The sequence below is a fragment of the Melospiza melodia genome, chromosome 2, assembly GCF_035770615.1.
Source record: "Melospiza melodia melodia isolate bMelMel2 chromosome 2, bMelMel2.pri, whole genome shotgun sequence".
Classification (NCBI taxonomy): domain Eukaryota; kingdom Metazoa; phylum Chordata; class Aves; order Passeriformes; family Passerellidae; genus Melospiza; species Melospiza melodia.
The window spans coordinates 58615878-58637111 of record NC_086195.1 but is presented as its reverse complement, the minus strand read 5'-3'; the positions used below and the strand labels follow the sequence as shown (position 1 = coordinate 58637111).

The 21234-nt window shown below is 40.6% G+C and overlaps 1 protein-coding gene across 20 annotated transcripts in view; it reads left to right on the top strand.

The window, feature by feature from the left end:
• ZBTB20 (zinc finger and BTB domain containing 20) overlaps positions 1 to 21234 on the top strand; it is a 474683-nt gene that overhangs the window by 254490 nt on the left and 198959 nt on the right. Inside the window, exon 1 of one of the 20 annotated variants that reach the window (XM_063148352.1) lies at positions 9030 to 9083. The exons of the other annotated variants lie outside the window; for them this stretch is intronic. The gene's annotated coding sequence lies outside the window, so the exon portion shown is untranslated. Of the gene's footprint in view, positions 1 to 9029; positions 9084 to 21234 lie in introns of those variants that run through there. 20 annotated transcript variants of the gene reach the window in all.

Genomic DNA, 21234 nt, shown 5'->3' with positions numbered 1-21234 from the left:
CACCTGGACAGGGGAGTGAAAATACTACTCTTGGGTCACGATAAGGACAGGGAGAGATCACTCAACAATTACCATCATGAGCAAAACAAACTCAACTTGGGGAAAATTAATATAATTTTTTACAAGTCAAATCGAAGTAGGATAATGAGAGATAAAACCAGATCCTAAAAAAATCTTCTCTGCACTCCTCCTTTCTCCTTGAGTTTGTCTTCACTCCTGATTTTCTTTAACCCCTCCCTGCAGTGACACAGGGGGATAGGAAATGTCGACTGAGGTCAGATCATCCGAGTTGTCTCTGCCCATCCTTCCTCCTAAGAGGACTTCTCACACCCTTTCCCTACTCCAGCATTGGGTCCTCCCCGTGGGACACAGCCCTCCATGAACTTCTCCAACCTGAGTCCTTCCCACAAGCTACAGTTCTTTACAAGAACTGTAGTTCTTCCACAGGGTGCAGTCCCTTCAGGAGCTGGCTGCTCCAGTGTGGATCTCCCACAGTGTCACAAGCCATGACAGCAAACCTGCTTCAGAGTGGACTTCTCTGTCTCTGAGGTCACAGGCCATGACAGGACTCTGTTCCAGCATGGGCCTCCCAAGGGGATGTAGTCTTCTTTACAAATCCTCTGGCACTATTTTAGTGTCTTCCATGGGCTGCAGGTGGATCTTTTTCCAGTATGAACCTCTTACCATCTGTAGGGGTACATTCTACCTCACCATGGTCTGCACCAGGGGCTCCAGGGGAGTTGCTGCTCCAATGCCTGGAGCACCTCCTGCCCCTCCTTCTCCACTGGTCTTGATGCCTGCAAAGTTGTTTCTCTCATGTATTCTAACTCCTTTGTGCTGCTGCTGTTCTTCAGTTTTTATACCCCTTTTCATTGTCCCGGAGGAGCTGTGACAGTCACTGATGGGCTCAGCCTTGGCCAGTGGTGAGTTCATCTTGGAGCCATCTGGCCCCGGATCTCTTGGATGTAGGGGAAACTTCAGGCATCTGACAGATTCTCAAAGAAGCCACCCCTATAGCCCCCTTGCTACCAAAGCCTTGCCATGCAAATCCAATATCCATATCAGTTATTTCTTTATCTTAGTTTAAGCACTTGATTCTCTTCTGGTGATTGCTCTGTTCTCTTGTTTTTGATGATCTGCTAGATATTTTGAAATTTACAGACTTACCTCAGTCTTTGAAATTAAGAAATCTCAACTTTGAAAATCCCAAATTAAACTGTGATTCTGAGTTCCCTGTAATTGTGAGCACCTTGATATACAGAAAAGGCAGTGTTCCTCTTTGTTCACTTACAGTCTCAACTTCATCCTGTAACCCAGCTGTAGTGGAGAAAACTTAAAGACTGAAGCCAGTGGATAAGAAGATAACATGGTTCAAATCTAAAATTTGAAGTTCAGCACTGTGCAGCCCCCACCTGCATTTTTAGATTTTTGTATGTGTGTGTGTTCTTGAGACATTGCATTTGAAATATATACAGGAAACTAAGCTTAGCTGGAAGGCTGTAACTTGTAAACAGTTTCCCATGTATGTTTTGATAGAATGGTATGGGGGCGTGGGGCAGGGCTGTGGATTTAGAAGATGTTTTTATGCTTTCGTAACACAATCCACAGTCCATTTTAGACTAAGTTCTGATTAAACAAAGATATTCAGATGTGCTATGAAAGCTAGCAAATAGTGAAACTGCTTCCTCAGTACTGTGACACTTACACTCCAAAGCAGCCTGACCAGGTGGGAGGTTACACCCTACTTTGTTAGGTCAGTTTGTGATGTTTTTCCAGCTGCCCTAAAGTGTCATGAAAGATAATTTAATGTAATTTACAGTTGTCTTCTTCCATATAGGAGCACTGCAGGCAAGAGTGTGCAGTTCTGCCAACAGTAGGTGCCAACGACATGGCTTACCTATTGTCACTAGCATACTGTCTTATACAGTCAAACAGGAATCTCTCTTTTATCTCTTGCAGTCTTGAGTATTAGACTATATAGGCAATGAGTCCAAACCAACAGGGAGCCAGAGGGTAGATTGCACATCTGACTGTGAGAGTCATCATCAGGCCAAGTACTCCATCAGGCCAGTTGGAAAAGCATCTTGTTACTGAGAGGTAGGGCTGGATTTATGTTGTGCCCAGCCCGCTCAATTAGAGAGGGAGGATTAGATAGCCCATAATGTAGCTGCGATACTCTTGAGCACCGATGGGTTACAAGTCCTTCTGCTGTGCTCAGAGTAGCACATGTGTGAATAGGGTAAGGACTTGGAAGCAGCCCCAGTACCCCCAAACTGTCTGAGTTATTCCAACAAAGTAGCGTAGACCTCTGCAGAGCACATTCTCCGCCAATTTGCAGGCATTCGTGTTCTGTTGGTCTTGGAAAACATTATGCCTCCTGTTCTCAAACAGAGTTCCTGTTTCCCTCATGGTTTAGCAGCTGCCTTGCAGTTGTGATCCTTAGATCTACCTTTCTTAGATCTCCAGTTTGCCCCATGGCCTCTTTCATCTTCCTTTCCCCGGGCCCTGGACAGATTCTGAGCTCCCTGCTAGCTTGCTGTTGCTTTGTGTCTGCCCTCTGATTGCGGGTGCTGCTGTTCTGACAGTCTACCCCAATCCTTCGTTGCTCAGAGGAAATAATAACTCTCATTCAGCTGCTTTCTTAGCATTTATTGTGACATCCGAAGACAAATGCAAACTCATCTCTAGAATCATTATTCTCTTTGAAGAACAACGGATTGTCAGGGGAGACATTTTTTTGTGTGGATTCACTTAGAAGTTCTGTCCCCTAGTGTGGTTCTCCAGCTGCCCCTGTCATATCCTCCATTGTTGTTTATCCAACTTTTAATAATTTCCTTTTCATGCTAGATAGGGCCACATAATTTTCTCTCTGTGTGTGCATGTATTTGTATCTACTTCATGTTTTTTCATTTCTCTCAATTCATAACATACAAAATGTATAGGAAAAGGCATTCATTGAATTAAATACATTTATTATTTATGCATGGTTTATATTTTTTGGCCTAAATTTTGTTGAGTGTCTAAGGATTTTGTGCACTTCCATTTAGTCATTAAGGTATTTTTAATCACCTCAAATCATGACGAATTTTTAGAAGAGACAAACTGATTTGTGAATAGGGTACACCTGCTTCTGTGTAGAAATAAATAGAGGGGACTCTTATTGGGGTTACTAGGAGAGGTGGAGACTATGAGCATTGTTCTGTGGAATCAAAAGAAAGAATATCAGTATTAATATATTGCCAAACACATTGCTCCCCACACTGAGCATCAGCTATTTATTGATGTTTTCTGGATCATCGAAGCTACTTTGAGATACCAGTGTAATACCTGAGTGGCTTTGGTTAAATTAATTTGGTTTCAAGTCATCTCTGTTTCTGATGTGAGATCAGGCCTGGTCTGGAGCCAGCTAGGGGTGGTAGCTTAATTTGCTCTATTAACATAACCTTTCACCCTAAAGTGTTGAGGTCAGCATAAGACTTGCCTTTACAGGAGCATGCACAGGTATGAGGATGGAAAATCTCTCAGAGAAACTGTCACTTCAGTTCTATGGGTAAAGTAGGAATGTTGTTTATTCTGCTTCCAATAGCAATGGCATTTTACTTTGTAGCAAAAGGAACAGAAGGAAGCAGCAGGGGGAATGTCCCTCCAGTCATGACTCTGGTTTTGACAGTTTAAGCTTTGGGATAGCATGAGGGGGGGTGGGGGGGTGGGAACCAAGAAACAAACAAAAAATAAAAAAATAAAAATTAAAAAAAAAAAGAAAAAAACTAAAAAAAAGATGACTTGCAAGTAATTAGGTACAACATCACTGATTGTGGCAGGGGACAGGGAAAAACAGAGGAAAATCAGTGGGGAAACATTAGAAAGTGCAGCCCTTAACCTGCTGGAGTGAGCAAGACTTCTTTGGCATCCTTTTTTTCAGTTCTGTGTCCCTAAAACATCCCAAACCCATGTAAAGTGTACTTAAGAAGAAAACTGAACACCATATCAGACTGAAACACCTCAGCCCTGGGCTATCCCACACTTTGGCACCACTGTCCCAGAGGACCTGGGGAAGCAGCATGTTCTGCCTCCCAGGGACAGTGGGATGGGATGGAGGCACTGGGCATGGAGGGCAGCTCAGGCACAGTAACCTTCTACTGAGGTTAGACAGGTACCAAGGTTAGATTGATCTGAAGGTGGAAATTGCGAATCTGAGGTGAAAATGATTTCTTGTACTGGGGTCTGTTTTGTGAGCATCAGATCTCTGCCTGGCTGTGAGTTACTGCACAGCTTTTCTTGCTATGTTTTGTTTAAAATTTACCCCAAAGTGTTTGTAGTGTAATAGTAATTTTTCTTTCTTGCATTAACACAACTGTAAGCTATGTACTGGATTTAGAAAATAAGGATTTTACAGGCATGAAGCACATCCATCTGTATTACATAAACATAGATACATTTTGGTTTCTTTTTCTTTTCCTTCCCATGTTTATGCTGCACAAAGAACGTATTAAACCAGATACAGTTATGGCATTGTTGGCTTTACTCCGCACAAGATTTTTAAATCTTTTCTCACATTATAACATATTTAACTGCTGCTTTCATGGCAAAAAGGAATTCTGTGGCTGTGAGCAGAGGAATATGAAAGGTATAGTGGCTTTCCTGTGTGAGGAATATGAGAATATTCACTGACAGAGGAACTCTGAGGAACAATTATCCCAAGCTGTGTCTTTGACAATGTTGTCAGATTTTCCACTTCCATGAGCACAGCTGGGCATGTGGTGCCAGGGTGAGAAATTCCACAGTGGCTGGAGGCAGAGTGCATTGGGTGCTGGCCTGGCTGGCAGTGTTGGAAGTCAGGAGTTGGAGCTGGAAAGAAAAGAAAGATGACTTTCTGCAGCTTTGAGACAGTAAGGGAAAAAAAAAGCCCCAAACCACCAGTTTGGAATGTAAGGAAAGAGTCCTTGGAAGATGCCCCTTTCCAGACTCCTGTGCCTCAGAGGCTGAGTTTGATCTTGAGATTCAGGTTCTTAAAATACCTGTACTCTCTTCGAAGACATTTGCTCCTCTACCTCCAACTACAGATTTGTTCTTGTGCAGCTTACTTATATATCTGTTGAAATCTTTGGAGGTTGGTTTATTTATTTATTTTTGAATTTTCTGTATCACTAGTACTTCTGTATCACTGGTACCTAGGGTTTTTGTGGTTTGGGTTTGTTGTTGTGGTGTTTGGAGATTTTTAGGGGGAAGGGTGGTTTGATGGGTTTGTTGGCTTTTCTTTGGTCTTTTTTGTAATCCAAAAAGTTTGTTGCCTTTTTTTTTTTTTTTTTTTGTAATCTTGGATTACAAAAAAAAAAGCTCTGAAGCATAAAGAAATAAAGAAGTGATGGAGGTCTTACCCTGGTGGGCAGTGAAGTCTGAGGTCTGTTTGGATGCAGTTTCAGCCACACCTGGTTTTGCTGTGTTTTGTCAAGGGTATTATTTCTCTGACTTACACCAGTGTATGAGCTAGACTTCAAGATGATCAAGTTGGTTGCATCTAGAGAGGCAAGGAATTGAAGAGGTTCTGAACAAGAGAGGAGACAGCAAATTCCTCATTTTCTAGTGCTCCAAGTATTAGGGATTGTTTCTCTTGTATACATCCCATTTTATATGTTGCATGAAATTTAAAAATTTGATTACCATATGTTACACTTTCTGTTTTGAGCATTACATGCTGTTCTTCATAACTTTAGGATTGCTGGTTAGGAATGGTTTACTGAATACTTGAGTTTGATAATCTTTGGGACTCTATCTAAAATATTACGTTCTTAAATTACCATATGGATTGCTTGCTACGTCAGATTTCCTTGACTTTTAGCTACTGTTTTGTCTTAGTGTTTGGAAGGAAAGGTCTCTTTTCTCATTCTTTGTATGAGTTGTTTCATAGAGCTGTTCCCTGGCCTACCTTTTTAATGTTTTCTAATTTCTCTGTTGAAAACTTGGGAATGCTGGATAATTCCCTAATCAGGCAGACAGCTAAAATAATGGACCCCAAAATGTAGGCTGTTAATTATTTTTCAGTGCAGCAGCAATGTAATGTGTGACAATGGAGCTTTTTGGTAACAAGTGAAATAATTTTGGACATACTGGAGACTAGAGTGATTAGCACTTAAATAACACCACACTTCTGAGGATAGCAAAGCACTTCATAGCTTTTAATGAAGGAGGCCTTCCTTTCATACCCAAAGGATGTACTCTGCTGTCTCTAACTCTGCTCACAGGGAAGAGAGGAAACTGCTCAGGGAGAGGTGAGGGACAAGGCAAAGTTATAATTAGTGGTTGTAATGTCTGATGATAGTAAAACATAGACCAAAAGACTGGAGTTTTAGTCCTTTGCATGAACCATAGAGGGAACCATTCCCAACAGGGCATTTTTGCAGCAGCTATTGCCTTACCAGGCTTGACACAACCTGACAGAGTGGTGGCTGGAGGGAAAAAGCCTTTCTGCAGGTTCATGCCATGGCTAAAGAAAGAAGGGAGAATATAAACACTTTGTAAAACCATGAGTGGGAACTGCTTATGGACACAGAGGTTGGAGGAATGCAAGAGGAAGCAAGAACATAAATGAGCTGGTGTTTATCTGAGCCCAAGAATGGGCAAAGGAGAGAGAGGTGTGGAATGCAATCATATTTGATTTCAGCTATTCAAACACAAAACCTCATTTTGTTTCCTGTGTAATCAGCACTGAAAACCCAAGTATTTTGTTGCTAGTGCTCAGCTCTGAAAAATGAAGTTTTCTACCCGTGTTTTGCAACACCTTTGAACTGGACACATGCAATGAATATCACCATGTTATGGCAATAATTTCAGGGTAATGGTCACCTTGAATTTGTTAATCTTTATGTGGAAAGGGTTGAGGCCATTGGCTTGTGGTTACTCTGGCTAATTGTTTTAGCAGTTTGAGAGTATGCCATACTGTGAACATCTTCCCTGTGTGCTCAGCTGTCCACGAGAGAAAGGTATCGGACCCCAGAGTCAGTCTTAAATTCCTTTTTAAATAGCTACAGCTGGTTTGCTGTGATGTTTTTCCCCAGTAATTACAGTAAATGTGAACTTAAAGTTGGATCAACTCTTAAGGTGTTGGGTTTTTCTTTTTACTTTGACTTCAGCAGTATTTATAAATCCATGAACTAAGGATTTGTTTCTAAATTTTAAGAGAAACATCCCTAAGCACAGAAACACAGAACTAAATTTGCTTTCTGGACATTAATATAGCCTTAAAGCAAGCAAAGTGGGCATGAAGGGTTATAGCTGTACTTGCCTCCAAGGCTTGACTTTGCTGTATTGGACAAGCTCCCTTTAAATTCGATATTCTGGTTTTACAAAAAGCCAGGGAGGAAGGCAAATATCTTCAGACACAGATATGTGTGTGTGACATTTAAAAATTGTCTTACTTGAAAAAATACCATCACTGTTTCAATTTATTCACTGGTGAAGCATACATAGAGCTGAAAAAGGTCTGTGCTGATTAATGAGACAATTATACACATTAATACCAGATTAATCAGACCTCATACTTTTAAGACAACAACACAAAGACACAAATACAGTTTTGAAAAGCATCGTCCTTTGTGTTGTCCCTGGCTGGCTTGGCTGAGTGTACATAATGATGGTTGGACTTCACAGTGCTAAAACACTGTTACTCAAAACAAGTCCCCCACATAACTAATTGCAAAACTGAAACACCAGTAATCTGAAAGACTTAACCAAGCCTGTGAAGGACCTTTCTGGTTAGTGGATGATACAGGAATGCCACCATTCGGACCCATGCCATGGGTTCTAAGCTATTATGTCCTGGATCCTGAATAGATACAACATGAAAAGTCTGTCCTTGGGATCTGTATTTTGTGGCAGCCTGGATACACTCTCCTGCCCTTTTTGAAAACTGTGGCTCTCATGCAGTTGTATTTGACCCTGACATGAAATGCTGTTAATGTGAAATAATGAAGGTTTTAGAAGAGGTTATCAGAGGTTTTGCTGTGAGCAAGCAAACATACACCGAAGTCCCACTGCTGCAACCAGCCAGCAAAAGGGTGCCTCTGAAAGCTCACACATTTACTGCATAAAACACATTTTCAGGCAGAATAATGTTTCTTTAATTATTCCTGTCATAGAAGGTGGTCCTTGGCCTAGTTTCATATTGTCTCTGCGATGTGAAGTGCTAGCCGTGAGCATGTAGCATTTGCAGCTGAGTTTGGAGGCAGTCTCATTTAAGCTCAAGAACCTTAGTGTTTGTCATTTCAGGGAGTCTTGTGCACAACAGCGTTGCGTTTAGTTGTGACTGTCAGGTTGCACCACCATTCTTCAGTGCTAGCTTTAGCACTCCCATGGTCCCATGGCTCCTCACTTGTTCTTGAGAGGCCCTTTGGCTGTATATTTTTATTATTTCTGGTTTTTTTCCAGTCATATTGCAGATTTCTTTTTAAATGGTAGACAGAGCAGACTCATGCTACTGACTCCGTGACCTGCTTCTCATTTCTACCCCCACCTGCTTAAAAAGTTTAGTAGTTGGCAGAATGTCTTCTGGGACTGATGTCTGAGCAATGGACCATTGAAAAGCAAAATGAAATATAAAACTCCTTTTGTGTCAGGAGCTCTGGATCTGCAAGTGAACACCTGCTCTGCTGATCACTGAACCTAGGGAAGGGAAGAAAGAGGAGGAATCTCTTGAGACTCAAAATGGCCTACTGAAAGTGAAATCCCCATCTTTCTTGCTGTATTAGCTAATAGGAATAAAAGTGAAAAATTCTGCTTTTTTTCTTGTTCTTCATATGAAATACATTGAAACGTCAGGAAGAAACTAAGTAGTTCAGTGAGGAATGAATGGTGCAGGCTATGGATTTTTGTTTTGGTTTTATCATCAACTCAGTGTGTGACTTTGATCATGTGTCTTAGCTTTACCCTGTGTAAAGTGAAGTCTGGAAAAATACACAGTGTGGTTTTCGATGTTCCACTTTATGTCTATAGATTCCCAGGGACCCCGCCGTGCTTTAGCGACTGTCCCCTATTGTGGCAGTGCCACGTAGGCTTCAACAACTTGGAGCTGAGCTGAACTCTGACAGGTAGAAACTTCATTATGCTAACTTTCCCCACCACTAGCTTCTCCCATCAAAAAGCAAGCCTTGCTTTAAGCCTCAGCGAAGTAACAGCTCATTTCTGGTTATCTGAAGAGGCTCAAATATAGCGGAATGAATTTATTAATGATGTATTCCCTCACAGCAAACAGATTTGTGCTCTCCCATAATTAAGCACTACAGAAATAGTACTTGTCACCTTCCCTTTAGAGAAAGTGAAAATAACCACCATACAATGTTAGGCAGTTTTCTCCAAAAATAAAGTTTTATTGTTGAATCCTTGCAAGTCTTATATTAACAAAAACATATGTTTTATTTTCTTGGATGTTAATACAGTTTTTTGTTTGCATATAAATGTTCCTGTGAAGTGTTTATACCACTCTGAAGGAAGAACACTGTTCACACATGAAAATCTGTAAATGAATCCAACTTAAAGCAAAAGTAAAGCTAGCACATCTGTTTTAATATCTCAGAGAGTAAACCAGATGTGTGTATATATAATATATACATGCTAGTAGTAGATGTTAAATTAGATTTTAAGAAATTGTTCCAGCTTAATAGCCTAAAATGTTATTAGTAACATAGATAAGGAAATTACTTAATAAAAAATATATGATTTTTAACCTGACAGTGTCCCTCTTAATTAAGTTATGAGATCCTTAGATGAGTGATGTTATAACAGTGCAGTGTGTAGCTTCTATTATTTATAAGACAATGCCAAAGAGCTAGCTCAAACCGATTAAAGCAAGGAAAATCTCATTGAAACTTGAATTCTGAGCAAGTGAATGCCAAATCTTTCTAGAGAATTCATGCAGCTTTGGCATCTCAAACATAGTACCTAGCTAGATCTGTCCATGCAGGAATTGCACATTAGGGGAAAATAATGATAATAATAATACATTTTTAAAAAGCAAGACCTTGGCAGGTTTTGAAATGTGAAAAAAAAAATCCAAGTATTTCAGTTGTGGTGATGGGTACAATTTAAGTTAGAAATCCGAGTATCCTTACCTACTGTACAAAATCAGCCCTACCAGTGTAGGGAAGGTTTTAGCACTGAGCTGTGCTGAGGTCCATGAGCGCTCCGAGCTTCAGGCAGCCACAGGGCTGAGCGGGGAGGATGGAGGGTGGTGGGAGAATGGATGGAGGGTGGTGGGAGAATGGATGGAGGGTGGTGGGAGAATGGATGGAGGGTGGTGGGAGGATGGATGGAGGGTGATGGGAGGATGGATGGAGGGTGGTGGGAGAATGGATGGAGGGTGGTGGGAGAATGGATGGAGGGTGATGGGAGGATGGATGGAGGGTGGTGGGAGAATGGATGGAGGGTGGTGGGAGGATGGATGGAGGGTGATGGGAGGATGGATGGAGGGTGATGGGGGAATGGATGGAGGGTGATGGGAGGATGAATGGAATGTGATGGGAGGATGGTGTGTGATGGGAGGATGGATGGAGGGTGATGGGAGGATGGGTGGAAGGTGATGGGAGGATGGATGGAGTGTGATAGGAGAATGGAGTTTGATGGGAGGATGAAGTCTGATGGCAGGATGGATGGAGTCTGATGGGAGGATGGATGGTGTGTGATGGGAGGATGGATGTAATGGGATGGGAGGATGAATGCTGTGTGATGGGAGGATGATGGAATGGGATGAGAGGATGGAGTGTGATGCGCAGGGGGGCTGTGCTGGCACCGGGTGCCGCTCGATCATTTCTGTCCCTCTTGCTGCGATGACCAGGGAGGCCAAGATTAGCAGCTCACCCAGGTCCCAGCTGCAAGCCCAGCTCAGCCCAGCTGAGCAGTAAAACAGCAGAATCCTTGAGCAAGTTGGTGATCTCCAAGCTTGCAGATTGCTTTTTGCAAGGAGGTCCCGTACCTCGTACCTTTCTTTGCCTGTGAAATGTGTTTTATGGTTTTCTCTGTATAGAAATTAGGAATAGCGCGTGGCTCTGAAGGCATGAAAGCTAGTTGCTCTTGATGTGTTTTTAAAAAGATAAATATTGCTTTTGGTGGTTGGTAGTGGTCAACATATCATTAGTGATTTTTTTTTTTACCTCTGCCCAGTTATTTTATCAATTAGGTACTTTAGTAATTAAATTATCTACAATTTAAGCAAATAAATAATAAGAAATCTTAAATCCTAGAGACTTTGAAATCAATCATAAATATTTTCTTTCTGGGTCTCTGATTTTATCCTAAATATCAAAATCATTGAGGTATGATTGATTAATATCTCTTACTTTCTCTTTCCTGTTCCCACCACTCTTGAAGGCTGTAAAAATCATAAATTATGTGGAATTTCAATTAAACTGAATGCAGCACCAGCAAGTTATAGAGAAGAACTTGTAACATACTTGCAACTTTTTTCCTAGTTTGACTTCAGAAAAATCCTTAGCAAATATTGATGTAGTTAATTTTAAAGGCTTGGTTCTGGGAACATTGTTGAAGCAGTCAAAATACAAAATTGCTAAGCAGATATTTAGGAAAATACGTCTAATATCTTAACACGATTATAAATTTAAGCTAGCTTTCCATAGTAGTTCAAGCTCTAACCCCTAGAACTGGTAGACTATAATCATGTCTTATACTGATCATGCTTGGCATGGAAAATGAACGTATGCAAGGCTTAGATTAACCATGCACCACAGATGTATTCAATGAGCCTGTTTCCTGTTTTGCTTTATAAACCCCCCCCAATCCAATCCTTTAGAGACATTTTTATCTGCTAATAAGCATAATTGCAGTCATTCCTGCTGTCATTTATAAAATTATAAGACATTTATTTAGTCAGTTGTGGTGTTTAAGGCTGTTAAGTTTCCCTGACCAGAATTGAAGCTCTGCTGGCAAATGTTTCTCTAAGACTTCAGTGGTACACCTGGTCTCCTGATTCTCTCTCCAACAGATCATTAGTCTCTGATGAGGCATTTACCATGTAGAGGTTTGTACCAGAGACACAAAAAGTTCTGGTTCTCACCTCTATCTGCTTTTATACTATTTGTGGTTACATACAGATGACCCAGTTTTCCCCTGAGTCCTGCAGACTGTGGGTATAGACTCTAAAGCCTGGAAGCTTTCAGCACTGTACATCTCTGTGAGCAGAAATGCAGATCCAAGGGGGTTCAAGCAGAGAAATAAGTTGTGTGATGTCTTGCAAATTGAGTCAGACCATTTCAGAGGAGTGGAAATCTGCTGATGAGACTGCCATAAATGTCTCATCTCATCATAGAAGCATAGAATTGTTTGTGTTGAAAGGGTCCTTAAATTAAGATCATCTCATTCCAGACCACCTGCCATGGACAAGGACTCCTTTCACTACACCAGGGTGCTCAAAGCCCCATTCTCAAGAGAAAGGAAACCTTCTTGCAGCCCTTCTGCTGCTCATGATAGCTTCTTGGGCTGCATCTAACTTCAGCCTTCATTTCTCCTGTAAACCATTTCAAAACTTTTTTTTCCCCCTTCTGCCGTATTTTTAAACTGCAGATATTGAAAACAGTTTGATGGATACACATGGAGACTGGAATTTCTGTATTTATTCTGATTTTACACACAAAGTGATTGACAGGCTCAGTTCCTTACTTCAAGAGTTGAGCATATCTTTTTAAATCAATAGGAATTTTGCCATTGACTTGAATTTGAATTGTTGAAAGGACTCTTGTTTTCAGGGAAGATATCTGAAAGTGTCAGAACAAGCACATCTGTTAGCCAGACATCACTTCAAAATCCTGAATTTTGTAGGAAGTTTTAAAGGCTTTGTGGGAAATAATGGACTGCTTTGGGGAACTGCAGAGTATTCAGATTAATCATCTAGACAGAAGTTTGTGAGTTTAGGGACTTTTCAGCATAGAAATGCTGGAATCATGAGCTCAATGTTACGGTACATCACTTGGTTCTACTAAAAAGGTATATCATCCTTTTAACTTGTGAAATCCTACTGTCTGAAGGTATGTCAAAGTAAAATAGTTCAGGCAGGGGCAACATCAGCAAAAACTGTGACTGTTACTAATTTCACCCTCACTGGTATTTGTTCCATGCAATTGCTGTTTATTCTTCCTCATTCACATACAGATGAATTTTATTTTATTTTTTGTTGTTGTTGTTATTTATCCACATGAACAGACAAGCTCATGAAATGGTCTCAAGCAGCAAATGGCTTTGGAAGTCAGACAAAGTGAACTAATCTCCAGTTTATAAACGTATGGGGATGCTGAAAGAACAAATGCTTCAGCAAGCAACTTCTAAGAGGAATTGGGATGTGGAGTTTCTGAAGGAAAGGAATTGGAGGTGACAGAGCACAATACAGCCTGAGCACAATGACACACTGAGTAGAGAAATTTAATTACATAAAGAGGGATAATAGATGAATCAACTAGAAAAACAGACACCAGAGTGAGCAGGGAGAAAAAGAAAAAGAAAAGAACCATCTGACCGTAGGAAAACAAAATAGAGAACTTTGCAGTATCTTACTAGCCAGCCTGTGAAGCCAAAGAGAGTATATGAAATTTTTAAAAACTCATTTGTTTCTGAGACAGCCAGGGAAAGGACACTGAGGTGCAAGAAGGGACACTGCCCTCATTCGGCTCAGACAGCTTCAAAGGTCTGCCCTGTGTGATAAATAGAGCAAACCCTTTGTGATCTCTGGATGAAAGTCACGATAGTAAGTCAAAAAAATCCATCAGAGGCCAAGTCCAGCAATCCTCAGCCCTGATTCAGGCAAAACTGCCATTGTTTCACACATGAGTGTCTGGAAAAGAGAGGATGCAGGGGCACTGAGCCAGCTGGTTTTTTAGGTTTTGGGCTTGGGTTTTTTTTTTCCTTTTCTCCTTTTTTTTTTTTTTTTATTTATTGTAGGGAAAAAAAAAAGCAATCTGAATGGCTTTTCAGCGTGGAGAAAACTGTGAGAAGGGGCAGGGGCCACCCACTTGTGGTGCCCTGTCAAGGCTGAGCAGATCCTCCACTGCTTTCTTTCCACCTGCCCCCAATCTGCTTTATGCTTCGCAAGAACTGGTCTTCTTTCGGACCAAAAGGAGAACTTTGCAGAAAGTTATGAGCAAACAGTCTGAATGGAAACTGCTCTGCAAACATAATTATAGCATTTGCAGTTAAATGCAAACTAGCAAAGCAGTGGGAACAACTGGGTGTTCAGCAGAGAGAGGCCAGGTATAAATGCTTTGACATTTGGATGGATTCGAATTAAACACCCTTTTAGCACCTTAAAAGAAGCAATCTCACCTCTGGTTCAGGATATATCCATTATTTCTCTCTCTCTTCCCTCTCTCTTCCCCCCCCCCCCTTGTTTTGGTGTACAATAAATTCATAGTCAAAGCAAAGCAAGCAGCTCTGGTTCTCCTAAGGGCTGCGTTGCAATCAATGAAGCATCTTGGTGATCTATTGTTCGTAAAAGTGTTCACACTGAGTCACTTCCTCAGCCTCCTCTTCGTGCAGCTCTGGGTAGAATTTCACCTCAGGTTCCCGTGGTCATTTGGGAGGCTGGGGGTGCACTGTGGCTGCTTTCCTTTCCTTGGGAGTAAGCTCTCCTAGTTCAGCTAACTTTTGCAATTACTGAGTAATAAACAAGGCAGTTATTTGGGTGCCATGCCTTTCAAGTGTTGAAGGCAGTGCAAGTTTGGCAGAGCCCAGCAGAGCGCCTAACCCATTGCAGAGACAGGCTTCACTCTGTGCTTCACAGGCAGTCTTAACTCAGGCAGACTCATACCAAAGTCAAGTGAGGTTTTCCCTGAGTAAGAAATGAGTTAAAAACTGAGGCAAGATCCTGATCTTTTACCCAGGCACAATTCCAGCAACTTTAGAAGAGTTGCTTTTGACTTACAGCATTGTAACAAAGATCAGAATCTGGGCTTCAATAAGGATTTCAGCATTTGGCCACAGTCCCATGAAAGCCTTTATTAATTTATTTATTTATTATAAAGGACAATTGCATCGACTTTAATAACCCTTACCTCAAAGTTCACTTGAAAGAAAACTAGTAAGACTTTTTACTGAGAGAAGGAAAAAAAAGTTTAGCTATGGTCAGCCAGGGTGGGAAATTCCATTGTGGCTGCAAGCCCATGGCAGGTAGAGTGGAATTTAATGAAGGAAACTGCTGTGTTTTTGTGTCTTTCTGTATGTTTTTCCTTTAAAACCAAGAGCTGGGCAGGCTTCCCATTTGACCTGATGTGACCCAAGCAAATTGCTTCTTATATAAAAACAACTGCAGACTTGGAGAATGTGAAAATGCACTGTATCCTTTTTCCAACTCAGGGAAAATGAAAGCCTGAGAAACAGGACGGCCCTGTCAATACTCGTTGAGCAAAACTATCACTCAAGCCCTATAAAGAGAGATTAGAACAGGCTTCCTTATGCCAGAGGGATTCATTATAAGTTAGATCTCTTTAGGTGTTTTTTTTTTAAAGCAGACACACTTACCGTCAGTAAGAGAAAAATCTATTTTTCAGAATTTTTTTTTTTTTTTGTGAAGGGAGGAGAAAAAGAAACTCTCATAAAGGAGGACAAAGGGGGAGTGAGGGGGAAGAAAAAGACTTTAACTAACGCACCCAAATGAAAAGAAATAAATTGATAATTGTTAAAATTTGGGCAAAAAGCCCAACTTTTAGCCTTTGCTGTAACTTGGGAGAGCACAGGCGCAGGGATTCAGGGTGTGTCTACTGATATTGTATTCAGATGTGTTGCCTTGGCATGTGTACTGACGGATTTATTTAAAAAACAAAGCAAAAAAAAAGGCATTGTGTGCTCGTGAAATGACTTCATAAAATCCTTCCCTTTATGAATTATTTTGATCACAGGGCTTGTTGTTTAAATTTCTAAAGTACTGTGCTTTTTTTTTTTTAATTGCCTTCTTTTCAGAACTGTCTATTCTCAAGTTGGCACCTTCCGCATAGCAGCACGCAGAGATTAAAGGAGAGGGGAGGGAGGGGAGGTGTGGAGCCTTTCATCAGACCAAGGGGGTGACGTGGTGCATAAGCAAACTCACATCTTCTGTTGGTCACCCCTGAAAGGAATCCTGAGCTCTGAGCCACTCTTCTCCCTTGCAGCCGTGTCTAATCTGCATCACCCACTCCCAGGAGACACAAGCAAACACTTGGGCAGTCACATGGTGCCATGTTACAGGAGACAGAATAGGCTTTTGTTTGCTCTGTCTTGCTTAAAATGGAGGTGAACAACTTCCTACACAGGAGAGCAAGATATGGTAATACTTTCCAGGTTCAGTGAGGCCTATTTTTCCAAAACACAGGTTTTTGCTTGTGTTCCATGGGTTTCTGACTGTTGCTGGAGGCTTTTTCCTGCCATGGCTCAGGAGTGCAGCTGAGAAGACACCATGAGCACTCCCAGCATTGCACACTAAAGGGGCACCATGTAGAAGGAAACTCCTGATTGTTTTGTTCCAGATATGGTGTTAAGGATCTGCAAAGTCAGTGTTACTTCCACAAGAGCAGCATTCACAATCATCATCATCCAGGTCCTGTATTTATCTAGAAGTTATAATGGAATTTTCAGATGAGACATGAAACCTACAGGAGAGCAAGAGATCACTTGCAATGTCTTCTTTTTGTTTTCTCGGGAATATTCACAAGATCCTTATTATATTTTGTGTTACTTGATAGAGTCTGATGTAACATAATAGTTGTGACAGCCCGCCCAAGACTATTACTGCTCGTGTAAGGGAGGAGGTCAGAACAGTACTGACCTGAACGGGGCTGTGAGCTTTTTCATGTAAGGTTGTATTTATAGCATTAGCATTTCCAAAGAAAGGTGGTATTTCTGCCCAGAATGCTGGTGTTTTCAGAAGGAGATACCCTGATTCATGGGCCTGGCACTGATCTGAGGTTAGAGTTAGGAGATTTATGTTACATGCATTGATTTTTTGGGTCTCTTCTCATTGCCCTGTCTGCTGAGCAAACAGATAACAGCTGCACATTTAAATGGGTAAAGAGACAGCAAACAGAGATTCAAGGTTCTAGATTGTGTCAAAAAAGATGCTGATTCCCATGGAAGCAAAGCATGCTTGTTTGGTTGACTGAATGCAGTTTAAGAGGTTTGTCTCTGTCTTTAATGGTAGGACCAGTTGTTCCACTGGATATCCAGCCCCCTGAGGCAGAAGACAGGGATGGTGAGCAGAATGAAGCCCCAAAATCCAAGAAGAAATGTAGTTAGCAACGTAGTGCACCACTCAGACACACAAAAGTCTGTGGGGCCAGATGAAATCCACCCAAGCCTACTGAGTGGAGGTACTGGCTGAAGTGCTCACCAAGCCACTTTCCATCCTGGGTCAGCAGTCCTGTCTGAGAGTAGTTTGGCATTGGAATGGGCTGCCCACGGAAGTGATGGTGTCACCATCCCTGGATGTACTGAAGACACATGTGGGTTTGACACTGGGGAACATGGTTTAATGGTGGGCTTGGGTGTTCTGAGTTAACAGCTGCACTCAATGAACTTAAGAGTCTTTCCAACCTAAATGATTCTCTGATCTTTTTGCTGCATGGAATTTTTCTGCAGGTGGCATAGTAGACTGGTAGGCTTGTTTTTAACTGTGTACAGGAAAGTTCCAAGGAGAAAAATAGTGGAAACCTTATTATCTTATTCCAGAGAATGATCTTCATAGTTTAAAGGCACTTTGTTCCCACTTCTGCATAGTCCAACAGATCATTCTCTACAGAGAGAAGTACATAGAAATCTTCTGTTTACTCCAGGTCTTTTCCCTTAGCAGATAAGACACCATTCTCTTCTCCAGACGTACACTTTGTGTGACAGGAGATGAGTGTCATTCAGCAAACTTTCCTTAATAGCAGCTCTTCTTGTCCCTTAGCCAGGAGGATGTATTGTCCTTGACATTATGAAGTTTATGTAAGACTATACAAAGAGCAAAATGTGCTTTTTTACTTCCTGTATGTAAACACTAGAATTCCTTCATGCATACTCCATGACAGACTAGAGACCGTGCCATCTAAATTTTCAGTGTATATATTTAAATCAGTGTATATCATTAATATATTTATTCAGCGTATATATATATTATATATTCATCTGGTAGCAGCTGAATTTTTTTTAAATATTATTTTCTGTTGTTTCTGTAATTGCTTTTTGAGATCCACTGTCCCCACAAGTGTTTTTAGCCTGGGCTTTTTCTGTGGCATCTAATGTGAAATGCAGAGGTACCACTCAACAAAATGTTACATTCTTACTGTGCAGCTTTGGAGAGGATGGCTACTTTAAGAACTTGTTGGGACATAAAATAATTTCTGTGAATTATACCTTTTCTTAAAGAAAATTAAATAAGTAATGAGCACTGGTTTTAGGTTAATCTTAATGTTACTTATGGATGTCTAGCAATACATAATTTCAGCTGCAGAATGCAGTTCCTATCCTGTCAAATCAGTCCTTTTGCATCATTTTACTGGACAAAGCATTTGGCAGGCTGAGGAGAATGGTTTAGGTGCAGAGGTGTCTTCCTGAGATTTAAAACTGGAGCACTGTAAGGTGTCTGCTTTTTTGACAATGGACTTGAGAACTCCTTTGAATTCCAGCAGAAGGCCTAAGGAAATTGCTAAAAAGAGGTCAAAGTGCATTTGGCAGGTCATGGAAGAAATCCTTTTGCGTGCCACTTCTCCCAGTTTGGGTGGACTGTCACAGGACTGTGTTGTAATGTGTCATCCATTTTTTTGAGTTAGATAAATTCTCAGCAGCTTTTTTTAGCCCATACTCTTTTATAGATCTCAGCAGGGATTTTGACCAAGAAACAAGCAAGTAGTACTTCCGGATTTAGTGCTAGATTTTTATGTTTCTGGTCTTGACCATACATATGACCAGATTTCTGAGTGAAAGGCAGGATAAAATGGAGATGTTGCTAAGTGAAAAGCAGATGAAGGAATTTCTGGTTTAAAAATCCAAATTAAAGTATCAACAGGAGATTTGCAGTCTGTTTAGACTATTTCTAATTTGTACAAGCCTGTGTGGACCTATTTCTTTCTCATTTAATGGCACACCCAGAACTTTCATTGGCTTCAATGCAATTATTGTTGCAGCTCCAGGAACTTTCCCAAGAAGTCTGCAACAAAAACCATTTATCTAAGTGGGAATTCTTCCAGTGTGCCATGGGCTGGGCTGTACATGTAGCTACCTCTAGTCTGAGTGCTATGGAAAATAGTCTATGTTCTTGTTTAAAAAGGATGTAAAACAAAATAGATGTTCTGATCAATAATACTTTTTTTTTTTTTTTTATGGAAAAAGTAGTAACAACATGAAAAGCTACCAGTAAGAATTATAAAAATTCTATGATGGGCACTGCAATTTGCAATATGTAATGACTCAGAAAGATTTGTTTTTTTCTGGAATTTGAGACTGTCACTGATTTTGAGATGTCTCAGTTCTACTGGGAACTGCATTTGTAAACATGGAAATATTTACCTTACATATGCATTTTATCTTATACATATTTGTTATATTTTCTGAGCAGTGACAGAAATACAAATCCTGGCATTAGTATTTTGAATTCTGGTAGGTTTGTCTACCTGAAAAAATTCTAATGGAACTTATAAACTCTTGTGAATGCTTCTAACTGCTTGTTATTTAAGCATGTGACTAGTCCTGTAGGACTAAAAATCCAGGGGAATAGCTAACCAGCTGTAAGCTAAGCATATGACTGCATGTTTTCATAATCACAGGTTTAAATTTTTAAAGAAACTGCACAGGAATCTTATCATCTGCTTCAAAAAACCAGGACCCTTTTTGGAATAAGAAACAAGAGCATTACAAACTTAAAGTATAGAGGCAGAAAACTTAGACTGTTGAAACTGCAAAATGGGCTGAAATGAGGAAACTGTATTTACCCAGGTTGGAATCTGGCAAGTGCACTTGAAATACTTTTATTTTTCTTTCTTTCTTATTCACAGAGTTGCAGGATTTGAGTTAGGTCTAAAGTCAAAATAAATATGATGTCTCACTTGAGAAGAACTCTACCTCCTTTATTTAAGAATTTGTATAAAGCATTCGACGAGGCTGAGTAGTATTTTATTTGGTTAAATTAGGGTTTGAGGTTTGTAAAATTTAAACTTGGTCCCCTTTTGAGAATGATTTAAGACAGGAATGCTATAATCATCTAGTTATATGAGGCTAGAGCAGGTGCTGGCAATGGAAATTTTTTTTTTTCTCCTTCCATCTGTTCTCTGAAGAACTGCTTAATTCTTCTTGCAGGAATCTGTTAAAAGCTTTTCATAAGGTTTCCCTGTAGGCAGACAATTCACTGCAGAACCCCATAGGCAGTGCCTTTGGATGCACTGGGAGTAACTCATGCACAGGCTCAGCCTTCTTTTCCAGGTGGAATGAGAAAAACAGGAAAGTATGCTTAGGGATCCCCCCTGTATCTCTCCTTTGAGTGCAGCAGAGATTGAACAAACTGAAGAGTAGCTTCATGATCCATTTCTGCTAGTGGGAATAACATTACTTTCTGTTGTATTTAAAACAATGAATGGATTTGGGTTGCTTTCCCTCCTGTGTATGTGTCAGTTATTCCAGTTTTGTTTTCTTGAATATTCAAACCAATAATAAACAAAAGTGAAACTACCTTTAAAATGTTTAACTTGTTACAGTTTCTGCTTCTGAATTAAGGCAGCTTGAGTTTATCAGACTAGATGTCCTGCAGTTGGGCAAATAAGTTGTCCTGCATTCCTTATTTCTTTGTCTTTGTGACAGGGATTCCTAGATGTCAGAACTTTGTGGGGTTTTTTTTAAACTCAGGTAATTTTCTCTTCTTAGTGCAGATTTCTTCACAATACTTCTGCTAATATTAATGGGATTCATGCATAAATCCTTTCTGGAGCTACAGAGGAAGGGATCCCAAATGTTTGAGTCTTCCCATCTGTATACTGAGAATGCAATCAGGTGAGAAGGTAAAAAAGAGTACCAGTTTGCAGCAGAAAAGTATTAGAGGAATTCCCCCAACACACACCTCCCCTGCAGGAAAACAGGAATGTGTATGTACAGAAAAAGTCTGACAAGTTTGCTGTGAGTTGGGATTTAAACTTCCTCCAAGCTCTGAAGTTCAGGAATTCAGCCTTTGGGTCTAACCTGTAGCAATTTTCTTAGCTGACAGGTCAAAGTTACAGCTAAGGGTAAAAACCTTTTCCTGCTTAATTT